Source organism: Salvia splendens, chromosome 8 (genome assembly GCF_004379255.2).
Source record: "Salvia splendens isolate huo1 chromosome 8, SspV2, whole genome shotgun sequence".
Lineage (NCBI taxonomy): Eukaryota > Viridiplantae > Streptophyta > Magnoliopsida > Lamiales > Lamiaceae > Salvia > Salvia splendens.
The window spans coordinates 19,286,900-19,299,356 of record NC_056039.1 but is presented as its reverse complement, the minus strand read 5'-3'; the positions used below and the strand labels follow the sequence as shown (position 1 = coordinate 19,299,356).

Below are 12,457 nucleotides of genomic sequence, written 5' to 3'. Positions count from 1 at the left end.
ACATACAAAAAAATTATATAAGCCACACAGATGCCAAAACAAGTCTAACACTAATGGTCTAACAATTTACCCAAACCCAAAAGCTGAAAAAAGTTCTAAAAAGTTGTATGAAGGCCTCCTCTGTGGTATAGAAAAGCTAATCCCACAAAATTAATAAAGAAATCTTAAAAGAGAAACGAAACCTCAAAACGAAAGATCTTGAATGTGCTCTATATGCAATTCTTCGAATTTGAATCTGCAAACAATAATCATTTCCCTGTCATCCTGCGAGAGTAACACTAAGTTAATAATCTACTTTTTTGGCATAAAAGATACGGGCACTGTTTGCAGCCTGCAGCTACCAAAATATTTACACCTTATTGCCCTAAAAAATAAATTTGTACCAACCTTGCTGATCAAAACTAATGACTGAATATCGATGTCTTGAACAGACAAGATGGATTCTTGCATGAATCCCTTGTTAGGTGCCAACTCTCTAAATGCACAGGACATCAATTAAAAAATACATTATGGTTCAGAAGAAAGATATTAACCACATAAAACATACGAAGGTGCATTTCTACTTCCATGCCAAGATTCGCGGTCACCATGACCATTTGGTTTTGCTGTCTTTAGGATGATTTCTGCCGTGATGCTTAACAAAACATATCCACCAGATTCATAATTATCTGCAATGGATATGTGACACGAGAAAAATCAATAAAATGATATGGAAAAGTGAAAAAAATTTATATATTTTTTATTAAGAGATAAGTGAGTTAATGGAAAGTAGCATAATACCTTGAAAAGCTCAATATGGCTTCAGTTGTTTGCCAATAATAGCTAAAGCAGAACCTTGTATATCTCTCAAATTCTTGGATACCTATAATGGGAGAGATATAAAATAGATGTGGTGCAATCTAGCAGCTAAAAGAGTTAGCAAGCCTCGATCAAGTAATAAAAATTATGGATGTCCATACCGTTTCTTGTCCACAAACCCTCAATACATTAAAGTATGCTTCAGCCGCTTTACGAACATTTGCTGATTTATCCTAGCGTCTGTGAGAACAGCTGAAATACATGGTAGTGGTAGACACAACAAAAGATGAGGTCAACAATACTCAAAACAGAAGTCGAAAAACACTATTTTCCAAATTGACTACATACCATTTTATTGGGATGAGCAGAGCCAAGTATCTAAGGTACTCAATGACCACTCACGCATATGTACAGCTATTGGCTTTGAGGAATTCGGGATTTGTTAAATGATCCCAAGTATTTATAATATTGGTATTGTGAATCTCAGTTAGTTAGCGCAAGAGACTCTTAATAAACCAATAACTAATAGTATAAGAGAGCACCAATTGTGGATAAAGTAGCAATAATCAAATTTTCGTTAGTGTCGTGTAGACGCCCTTTTATAGCTCCAAATAGATCTCCTAAAACAAGAAAGAAAAGAGGGCACGTCATGTAGATAATTATGTACTCCATATACAAAATTTGAGACTAGTTTTTTCAAATTTTTGACTGACGTACCAGTTCCAGCCAGCAGAACACGTTTGTTCACCTCTTCCAGAATTTTGGTCACACTTTCAATAGATTCCAAGCGGACCTAGAAGAAGATAAAGTCAGATTGATGGCATGCCCTCTTAAATCATTCAAAGATTTGATGATTAACAAACATATACTCCATATAACAAACCTTCCAATCAGAACTCTCTAAAAGAAAGTGGGGGTGATCTTTTCACTGATATCTTCACATGGAAGACAATCCATGCCACCAGTCACCGCAAATGATGTAAAATAAGTTACTTTAACAACCTTCTTTGGAGTGCAGATGCCTGCAAAGAGTAATATTTGTAAATTTGAATTGAAGAACAAACTTATATTGGGAAAACTGACAGTTTTACACCAAAAAGAATTTACCTCGTAGTAAAGCAGGTTTAATGCAGAAATACCTTTATATCTTCAAGAAAAGCAAAAAACGGTAAATTCCTGTTCACCAGATGCAGTTAATTCCTGGATGCAACACCTGAACATTTTTCTCATTCCAGCCAGGAATAACACAGTAAAAGGATCAGCATCTCAACAGATGGATCCAAATTCGTTTGTTATTCAATCTGGTCTTTAAAGACACAATAGCTGAAACAAAAAACATAGTAGCAAGATAACAATTTTCAAAAAGCAGCCCCATCTACCAATGCAATTCATACAAAAGAATCACAGTAAGCGCAATACTCTAACATCAAAGAACCAAAGACAACATGTATATAATAGTAATATCTAGCATTTTTAGAAAAGACCAATAAATAAAGGAGTATATAAATATTCACCAGATGAAGCAAAGAGAATATCAAGAAAAATAAAAATAAAAATAAAAAGGCATGATATGAGGATTAATCTACTACTTAGATACTATTTCGCTTCAAACAATGGCAAAGGAATGGATAAAGATTTATCTTGAAAGCAAAAGAAAAATTCAAAACAAGCAGATTTCTTGACTCCATAAATTTGTAAATAATGGACAAATAATAACTAAGACAGAACATTACCATGTACTTAAGTTGCTAAATCTATAAAATATTTAAGTATATTAACTAACCAGAAAATAGAAAAACAAACAATTTCATAAACAGGAGCATATTAACTAACCAGAATATAATTCCTCAAGAAATACAAAGGAAGGATAAAATTATATTGAAAAATGATCATCTATGAAATGATCAAAAGACACCAATTGACTTACAAAAAAAGTGGGCTACAATGAACCCACGATGCAAAACCATAAATTTGGGGGGGGGGGCATACAAAAACTAAGAGTGAAGCACCTACATAGATCTCCAAAAGTTAAAACAACTATCAATCAATTAAGTAAGACTATGCAAATGCTTTCAAACAATGTCGTCAAACTATGCAACATAACATTCTTACAAAAGGAAGATTCACTACATCAATAATATAAGACCAATACATAATTAAAAGAAAAAATAAACAAGATAAAACAGATCAAGATATAATACATTAGTGAGCTTGATCAAACATTAAACAACCAAATCGCAGAATTTCTGGTTTCTGATTGCTAGAGACTCATTTGATGCTGGAGAAGGCCATCTTAATGGATCCAAAGGTCTTAACAGATTTATAAGCACAACAAATGACCAATTATGCTATGCATTATCCTGCACCTGCAATCCGCCCCACAACAACAATTATATTCACAAGAAGAGAGGAGAAAAACTAGCAATGCTTGCCTCATAAGTTTTATAGTGATAGTTACCAGAACCTTTAACATCAGAGCATTAAAAGCTCTCAAAAGTTGAGTTCCATCATCCATCCGTGGAACCCTATCATCCAAAAGCCATAGCAACAGTTTCGTGTAAGATGAGACTAGTACTCTCCTTATCTCCATAAGCAAGCCTCTTGTTCTAAAAAGTTTGCAACAAAAGCAATACCAACTTCAGACCTCAATTAACACACAAATAATAAAAATCATGACATGACTCTTCAATTTTAGGCGCTATAAGTTTTTTAGGTCAAAATAATAATTGCCTTATTCACCGGGCATGAAACTAGTTAATCAGCATCATTCTGTATTTCTTCCATTGTGCTGCCCTTGGGGTCAGCAGTTGCTTAAGCCAATTCATGGCACACAACTTTCATCCCTTCAACAACATATTGGCAAAAAAACAAAATAAGTTTATCAAAGATAGCTATAATTGCCCAAATAATGTAGAAATGATATTGTCAGTAGAAAAATTATGAAGAAAAATTAGAAAAATAGATAAACAAAGTTCCAATTCAAGCAATAAGAACAGTACTAATACAATTTTGAAGAACAAATAATTATATGAGATCATGTGAACATACAAAATGTAAAGGTTATGCAAAGGTCTTAACAGATACACAATTTTTTAAACATTTTTAGACATCACTAACCAACATCAACCACTTAGCAATGCAGTCTTGTTAGATCTTTAAAATAAAAGGTCAATCTATTTGCTTCCTTAGTTTGTACAAACTTTCTAACTAAAATCCAATACTAACCAACATCAACCACTTAGCAATGCAGTCTTGTTAGATCTTTAAAATAAAAGGTCAATCTATTTGCTTCCTTAGTTTGTACAAACTTTCTAACTAAAATCCAAAAAAATATTTACACAGTTAGCTAGTTAAGATGTCTTGAACAGATTAAATGTGATTCGAACACTACTGATTCCCCATAACCAATATTCATAGACTATCACACTATTTGGTTCTTGGACAACTTTTTTGAAAAGCATCAATGAAAAAATCTGACCAGATATTTCAAGGACATACCTAATCTTTTGAAAAGCATTCCATTAGAAATATATCTTTACCATAATTTGGGAGCAGAATATGTTTGTATGACTTGTTTCATCAGTTCCCGCAATTTTCTCGAACTTTTTCAATGTTATGTCCAGACTGCAGTCAAAGATAATAAGACATTGGTTACTGCTTGAGATATTACATTTTGAGAAAAAAAAATCAATCCAATTCAAAACAACCAGAATCTTTTGCCATAGACTTACAGACAGAAAACTCTTAACAACAGAGAAAAGCATATCACATAGACAGTTAACACATCAGTTACCTTCTCATCCAAGCAAGGAAGAACGATGGTTGTCTCTGCTTTTGTAACAGTGTAGCCCCTCATTTCCCAAAGATCCAAAAGCTCGGGAAGAAATTCAAGTACTTATCAAAGTTACAGAAGATCAAGAGTCAAGAAAGGAAAACGAGATAGTTTAAATATGATAGATAAGAATTATAAGGACATATGTATTCACTGGCTGTAACATCATTATAGAGATAGATATTGGAGACTCAATAACAATTTGTAATTTTAGCAATTCCAGAAACAAACTGAATAAACAAATGTCCTAATAACAAGTGTCCTGAGAACACTCATAAAATATGCAACCACTCATTTCTTTTCAAAATATCATTTGATAAATTCACACAGCCAAGCACATGGGCATGCTACTAAAAAAAACAAACAAATTAATAAAATCCTATTCACCTTTAATAAGCATTATGTGTTGAATTCACAAACCTCAACACAAACCACTTTAAGAGTATATATAAGACTTCAATCACCTCCCTTCCCATGGGGGAAGAGCCTGCATATCATAAACAAATCGAAGGTAAAAGAAAATTGCAAGTTACATAATCAAAACTAGAATTTATGTTGAAATAACCTTTTGCAACATCTCAATGCCATCAACTTGATTTTTGAAGTCAGCACTTAAGAGCCTCCGATGCAGATCCTCTCGAAAGTATTCATGACATCATTCTTTTTGAAGTAAGCATAGTCCCTTACTAAAAATCTATAAAGAATGTTAGCATATCATCACATACATAAATATTACATAAGCCACACAAATGCTAAAACAAGTCAACACCGATGGTCTGCTACTATTTACCCAAACCCAAAAGCTGATTAAAAATTTGAAAAACTTGTATGAAGACCTCCTCTGTGGTATGGAAAATCTAATCTCATAAAATTAATAAATAAAATCTTAAAAGAGAGCAGAAACCTCAAGATCTTGAATTTCCTCTACACGCAATTCGTCTAGTTTGAATCTGCGAACAATAATTCTTTCTCTGTCATCCTGCGAGAGTAACACTAAGTCAATAATCTACTATGCCGCCTTAAAAGCTACATCATTGTGTCCAGAGTAATCAAAATAATTGCACTTTGTTGTCCGAAAAAATAAATGTGAACCAACCTTGTTGTTACTGAATGTTGATGTCTTGAAAAGACAAGATAGATTCTTGCCTGAATCCCTTGTTAGGCACAACTCTCTAAATAAACAGGACATCAATTAACAAATACATTATGGTTTAGAAGAAATATATTAACCACAAAAACATACTGAAGGTGCATTTCTGCTTCCATGTTGAGATTCGCGGTCGCCATTTCCATTTGGTTTTTGCTGTCTTTAGGCTGCTTTCCAACGTGATGCTTGACGAAACAAATTCTCCAGGATTCATAATTATTCTGCAATGGATATGTGGCACGGAGAAAAATCAACATAATGATATGAAAAAGTAGAAAAAAACAATATAAATTTTTTATTAGGAGATGAGTGATTTAATGAAAAGTACATAAAAAGCTCCATATGGCTTCAGTCGTTTGCTAATATCAGCTAAAGCATAATCTTGTATATCTCTCAAATTTTCGGATACCTGTAAGGCGAGAGATATAAGATAGGTCTAGTGCTATCTAGCAGCTAAAAGAGTTAGCAAACCTCAATAAAGTATATAAAATTTTGGATGTTCATACCGTTCATGTCCACAAACCCTCAATATTTCATTAAATCATGCTTCAGCCTCTTTACGAACATCTGTTGATTTATCCTAGAAAGGTAACCAATAAATATCCTGAGACATAAAGTTGGCACAAACAGCTACTTGAAGAATAACAACTTTGAATAACAAAATACCGTAATAGGCCGATGTAGTGGGTTCGACTAGCTGATTGCATCATGAAACTCATCTAATCCAGCAAGTTAACTTGATAGCCAATCAAATTGCGCCCCTCTGCGCCTACTTTAGCCTGAGAGAATAGCTGAAATATATGGTAGCAGAAGACAACAACAAACGATGAGGTCAGGGATACTCAAAGCAGAAGTTCGAAAAACACTATTTTTACAAATCGACTACAGACCATTTTATTGGGATGGGCAGCACAAGGCCATGTGTCTAAGGTACTCAATGTAAACTCACGCATATGCTTTCTGTTGTCGCCAAGGCATTTCAAAACATCTGAAAGAATGCCCTGCATGAGCCACATTCATGTAATATGTACAAGCCTTCCACAAGAAGCTATGTACATGACAGAAGAGTTTCAATATTGTGATTTAAAGGGTATACTATTGGGCTTTGAGGACTTCTGGATTTAATAATGATCCTGCAAGCATTTATAATCTTTGGGATTGTAAATCTCATTAGTTAGGCGCATGTGTACTCTTTAATAATACCTATAAGTAATAGTATAAGAGAGTACCTAGCGTAATTTCTGCGTGTCCCATTGTGGGTCCCAAGAGCACCAATTGTGGACAACAGTAGCTATTATCAAATTTTTGTTACATATCGTGTAGACGCCCCTTTTTTAGAGCTCCAAATAGATCTCCTAAATACGAAGAAGATAAGATGGCACATCATGGTAGATAATTATATTACTCCATATACAAAAATTTTGATAGTTATTTCAAATTTTCCACTGAACATACCAGTTCCAGTTCACCTCTTCCAGAATTTGGTTACATTTTTAATAGATTCCAAGTGGACCTAGACAGAAGATAAAGTCAGATTGACGGCATGCCCTCTTAAATCATAAACATATTTGAATGATTAACAAACATAAACTTCATATTACAAATCTTCCAATCAGACTCACTAAGCCTTTTACAAAGTGGGGGATCTTTTAAACAGTATCTTCACGTGGAAGTCCATCATGCCACCAGTCACCACAGATGATGTAGAACAAGTTACTTTTACACCTTCTTTGGAGCTGCAGATGAAGCCTGCAAAGAGTATATTTGTAAATTTGAATCGAAGGAACAAGCTTATATATTGGGAAAAATGGCCAGTTGCAGGCACTAACATAATTAAAATTTAAGAAAAAAAACTAGATATAATACCCTTTAGGAGCTTGATCAAAGAATTTTAACAAACCAAATAAGAAGAACTTTAGGTTTAGGGGTTTCTAATCGCAAGAGAATCATTTGATGCTGAAGATGGACGTCTTGATGGATCCAGAAGGTCCTAATTAGATTTATACGCACAAGAATTGATGACGTATGTTCTGTGGTTATCCTGCATGTGCAATCCAGCCACACAACAGCAATATATGCACAAGAAGAGAGGAGAAAAAAACAAGCCGAGCTGCCTCATAAGTTTACGGTGGACGTTACCAGAAGCTTTAACAGTCAAAACATTCAAAGCTGTTAAAATTTGACTTCCATCATCCATCTCCGGAACCCTGTCATCCCAAAGCCAGAGTAACAGTGTCCGTGATTTTTAGCATTATACTTAAAAACGTCCAGACGTATTACCTATATCATAGTATTCAGGACATATTTAAGGATCTTGAAAGGCAACCAGTGAGGTTGGAAGTCAAAAAGTCTTCACAACTGCATGAAAGATTACCAAATTGGTGAGGACCTCACGGAAAAATGCGAAAGTATGCAAATAGCATAACAATGTCCCTTATCGCCAAGCGTGAAACTAACCCTATCCGCAAATCTTTTCACTATGTCAAACTAAAATCAAAACTCTTATTTACACAGTTAACTCTAACAGCTGTTGGGTGTCGGATCTATTCCAATGCCCCGAATTAGTTCCATCATTAAGGAATCATAAAATGACTGATAAATTATCAGATAATTCACTATTAGTATTTCAGTTACCTACATGGAAATATATTCCGTAATTACTACAAATCAACTAATTCGGCTTACCTTTGTTTGAGCCAATAGATGCATAGTTACTCAAGGTACAAAAAGATGTTGTTCTTTACTATGGTTCGTACAACGAATGTTCTTATCCAGCTTTTAGACCTGAAACATGATAGAAGACAATAAAAAAATTTAAAAATGGGAAAGCGCAGACTAAAAGGCTAGAAAGTAAACAATATACTTCTAAGCACAAGGAAATGATATGATTCGATTTAGAGGTTAAACAACAGTTCTTAACTAAAATAAGGTAGATCATACCTTCAACTATGTCAGTTAGACTCAAGCATCCAGACTTGTGCATTGCTTGAAGGGTTTGGGTAAGGGCCTTCCATTGAAGTAGGTTTCTTCTCCTTCAATTTCTCCTACACATCGTCAGCAAAAATAAGCTTAGATGCATTTACAAGATCAGGAGTGACTGGACATAAATTATATCTTATACTAATCTCTAAGAGCTAGGGTATCAGGTACATTCCAAGTTACATTGCAAAATTATCAGGAGAAGACAATGTTCAAAACAAAGTAATAACTATGCATTAACTTACCACAACTTCCTTAGCTTAATAAGATTTTGAATACAGGTTGAGATATTAAATTTTGTAAAAAAAAAAAGAAATTCAATCCAATTCAAAACAACCAGAATCACTTGCCATAGACATATATAGCCCGAAAATTCTTAACAAGAAATAAAAGCATATCACATAGACAGTTAACCAACACAGTTACCTTCTCAACCAAGCAAGGAAGAAAGATGGTTGCCTCTGCTTCTGTCATAGTGTAGCCCATCATTTTTCAACAGATCCAGAAGCCCGGGATGAAATTTAAGTACCTTATCTAAGTTACAGAAGCTCAAAAGTTAAGAAAGGATACGAGATAGTTTAAATATGATAGATAAGATTATCAGAACAGGCATATCCAACACCGGCTATACATCATTAGAGAGCTAGATATTGGAGAATCAATAAAAATTTGTAATTTTGCAATTCCACAAACAAGCAGAATAAACAAATGTTCTAATATTGAGAATACTCATCAAATATGCTACCACTCATTTCCTTTCAGTGAATTCAGTGAGCTTTAATTCAGTGAGCAAAGCACACAGGCACGCTCTTAATTCAGTGAATTCAGTGAGTAAGCACACAGGCATGCCGACACAAAAAACAGACAGATTAATAAAATCCTATTTACCATTAATAAGCATGATGTGTTGGATTCACAAAACCTTAACACAAATTAAGAGTATATCTAAGACTTCAATCACCTCCCTTCCCATGGAGGAAGAGCCTGTATATCATAAACAAATCGTAGGTTAAAAGAAAATTTCAAGTTACACAATCAAAACTAGAATTTATGTTGAAAGAACCTTCTGCAACATCTCAATGCCATCAATTTGATATCATAATGTTTGAGAAGTAAGCAAAGTCACTTACTAACATCTATAGAGAATGTAACATATGATCACATACAAAAAAATTATATAAGCCACACAGATGCCAAAACAAGTCTAACACTAATGGTCTTAACAATTTACCCAAACCCAAAAGCTGAAAAAAGTTCTAAAAAGTTGTATGAAGCCTCCTCTGTGGTATAGAAAAGCTAATCCCACAAAATTAATAAAGAAATCTTAAAAGAGAAACGAAACCTCAAAACGAAAGATCTTGAATGTGCTCTATATGCAATTCTTCGAATTTGAATCTGCAAACAATAATCATTTCCCTGTCATCCCTGCGAGAGTAACACTAAGTTAATAATCTACTTTTTTGGCATAAAAGATACGGGCACTGTTTGCAGCCTGCAGCTACCAAAATATTTACACCTTATTGCCCTAAAAAATAAATTTGTACCAACCTTGCTGATCAAAACTAATGACTGAATATCGATGTCTTGAACAGACAAGATGGATTCTTGCATGAATCCCTTGTTAGGTGCCAACTCTCTAAATGCACAGGACATCAATTAAAAAATACATTATGGTTCAGAAGAAAGATATTAACCACATAAAACATACGAAGGTGCATTTCTACTTCCATGCCAAGATTCGCGGTCACCATGACCATTTGGTTTTGCTGTCTTTAGGATGATTTCTGCCGTGATGCTTAACAAAACATATCCACCAGATTCATAATTATCTGCAATGGATATGTGACACGAGAAAATCAATAAAATGATATGGAAAAGTGAAAAAATTTATATATTTTTTATTAAGAGATAAGTGAGTTAATGGAAAGTAGCATAATACCTTGAAAAGCTCAATATGGCTTCAGTTGTTTGCCAATAATAGCTAAAGCAGAACCTTGTATATCTCTCAAATTCTTGGATACCTATAATGGGAGAGATATAAATAGATGTGGTGCAATCTAGCAGCTAAAAGAGTTAGCAAGCCTCGATCAAGTAATAAAAATTATGGATGTCCATACCGTTTCTTGTCCACAACCCTCAATACATTAAAGTATGCTTCAGCCGCTTTACGAACATTTGCTGATTTATCCTAGCGTCTGTGAGAACAGCTGAAATACATGGTAGTGGTAGACACAACAAAAGATGAGGTCAACAATACTCAAAACAGAAGTCGAAAAACACTATTTTCCAAATTGACTACATACCATTTATTGGGATGAGCAGAGCCAAGTATCTAAGGTACTCAATGACCACTCACGCATATGTACAGCTATTGGCTTTGAGGAATTCGGGATTTGTTAAATGATCCCAAGTATTTATAATATTGGTATTGTGAATCTCAGTTAGTTAGCGCAAGAGACTCTTAATAAACCAATAACTAATAGTATAAGAGAGCACCAATTGTGGATAAAGTAGCAATAATCAAATTTTCGTTAGTGTCGTGTAGACGCCCTTTATAGCTCCAAATAGATCTCCTAAAACAAGAAAGAAAGAGGGCACGTCATGTAGATAATTATGTACTCCATATACAAAATTTGAGACTAGTTTTTTCAAATTTTTGACTGACGTACCAGTTCCAGCCAGCAGAACACGTTTGTTCACCTCTTCCAGAATTTTGGTCACACTTTCAATAGATTCCAAGCGGACCTAGAAGAAGATAAAGTCAGATTGATGGCATGCCCTCTTAAATCATTCAAAGATTTGATGATTAACAAACATATACTCCATATAACAAACCTTCCAATCAGAACTCTCTAAAAGAAAGTGGGGGTGATCTTTTCACTGATATCTTCACATGGAAGACAATCCATGCCACCAGTCACCGCAAATGATGTAAAATAAGTTACTTTAACAACCTTCTTTGGAGTGCAGATGCCTGCAAAGAGTAATATTGTAAATTTGAATTGAAGAACAAACTTATATTGGGAAAACTGACAGTTTTACACCAAAAAGAATTTACCTCGTAGTAAAGCAGGTTTAATGCAGAAATACCTTTATATCTTCAAGAAAAGCAAAAAACGGTAAATTCCTGTTCACCAGATGCAGTTAATTCCTGGATGCAACACCTGAACATTTTTCTCATTCCAGCCAGGAATAACACAGTAAAAGGATCAGCATCTCAACAGATGGATCCAAATTCGTTTGTTATTCAATCTGGTCTTTAAAGACACAATAGCTGAAACAAAAAACATAGTAGCAAGATAACAATTTTCAAAAAGCAAGCCCCATCTACCAATGCAATTCATACAAAAGAATCACAGTAAGCGCAATACTCTAACATCAAAGAACCAAAGACAACATGTATATAATAGTAATATCTAGCATTTTTAGAAAAGACCAATAAATAAAGGAGTATATAAATATTCACCAGATGAAGCAAAGAGAATATCAAGAAAAATAAAAATAAAAATAAAAAGGCATGATATGAGGATTAATCTACTACTTAGATACTATTTCGCTTCAAACAATGGCAAAGGAATGGATAAAGATTTATCTTGAAAGCAAAAGAAAAATTCAAAACAAGCAGATTTCTTGACTCCATAAATTTGTAAATAATGGACAAATAATAACTAAGACAGAACATTACCATGTACTTAAGTTGC

At 34.1% G+C, this 12,457-nt stretch overlaps 3 long non-coding RNA genes across 12 annotated transcripts in view; all 3 read right to left on the bottom strand.

Annotated features, from left to right (window-relative positions):
* Positions 1 to 5,953, bottom strand: part of LOC121744355 — a 29,952-nt gene extending 23,999 nt beyond the window's left edge. For 5 of the 10 annotated variants that reach the window (XR_006038571.1, XR_006038572.1, XR_006038573.1 and 2 more), the window contains exons 1-18: positions 5,874 to 5,953; positions 5,727 to 5,802; positions 5,535 to 5,609; positions 5,196 to 5,324; positions 5,018 to 5,117; positions 4,592 to 4,692; positions 4,338 to 4,422; positions 3,538 to 3,641; positions 3,257 to 3,404; positions 1,906 to 3,164; positions 1,682 to 1,820; positions 1,516 to 1,591; positions 1,147 to 1,418; positions 960 to 1,050; positions 781 to 862; positions 548 to 668; positions 388 to 475; positions 183 to 264 (exon numbers count right to left, since the gene is read on the bottom strand). This is a non-coding gene — a long non-coding RNA (uncharacterized LOC121744355). Of the gene's footprint in view, positions 1 to 182; positions 265 to 387; positions 476 to 547; positions 669 to 780; positions 863 to 959; positions 1,051 to 1,146; positions 1,419 to 1,515; positions 1,592 to 1,636; positions 1,821 to 1,862; positions 3,165 to 3,256; positions 3,405 to 3,537; positions 3,642 to 4,337; positions 4,423 to 4,591; positions 4,693 to 5,017; positions 5,118 to 5,195; positions 5,325 to 5,534; positions 5,610 to 5,726; positions 5,803 to 5,873 lie in introns of those variants that run through there. The other 5 variants (XR_006038575.1, XR_006038577.1, XR_006038580.1 and 2 more) reach the window with 5 other exon arrangements.
* Positions 5,954 to 10,194: 4,241 nt separating this feature from the next.
* On the bottom strand, positions 10,195 to 10,886 carry LOC121744092. The gene is made up of 4 exons (XR_006038473.1): positions 10,874 to 10,886; positions 10,696 to 10,777; positions 10,465 to 10,585; positions 10,195 to 10,392 (listed from the first exon to the last, which is right to left on the bottom strand). It is a non-coding gene; the product is annotated as an uncharacterized LOC121744092 (long non-coding RNA).
* Positions 10,887 to 11,310: 424 nt separating this feature from the next.
* LOC121744220 lies at positions 11,311 to 12,042 on the bottom strand. Its single transcript, XR_006038514.1, has 4 exons — positions 11,815 to 12,042; positions 11,592 to 11,730; positions 11,426 to 11,501; positions 11,311 to 11,329 (listed from the first exon to the last, which is right to left on the bottom strand). It is a non-coding gene; the product is annotated as an uncharacterized LOC121744220 (long non-coding RNA).
* Between the last annotated feature and the right edge of the window lie 415 nt (positions 12,043 to 12,457).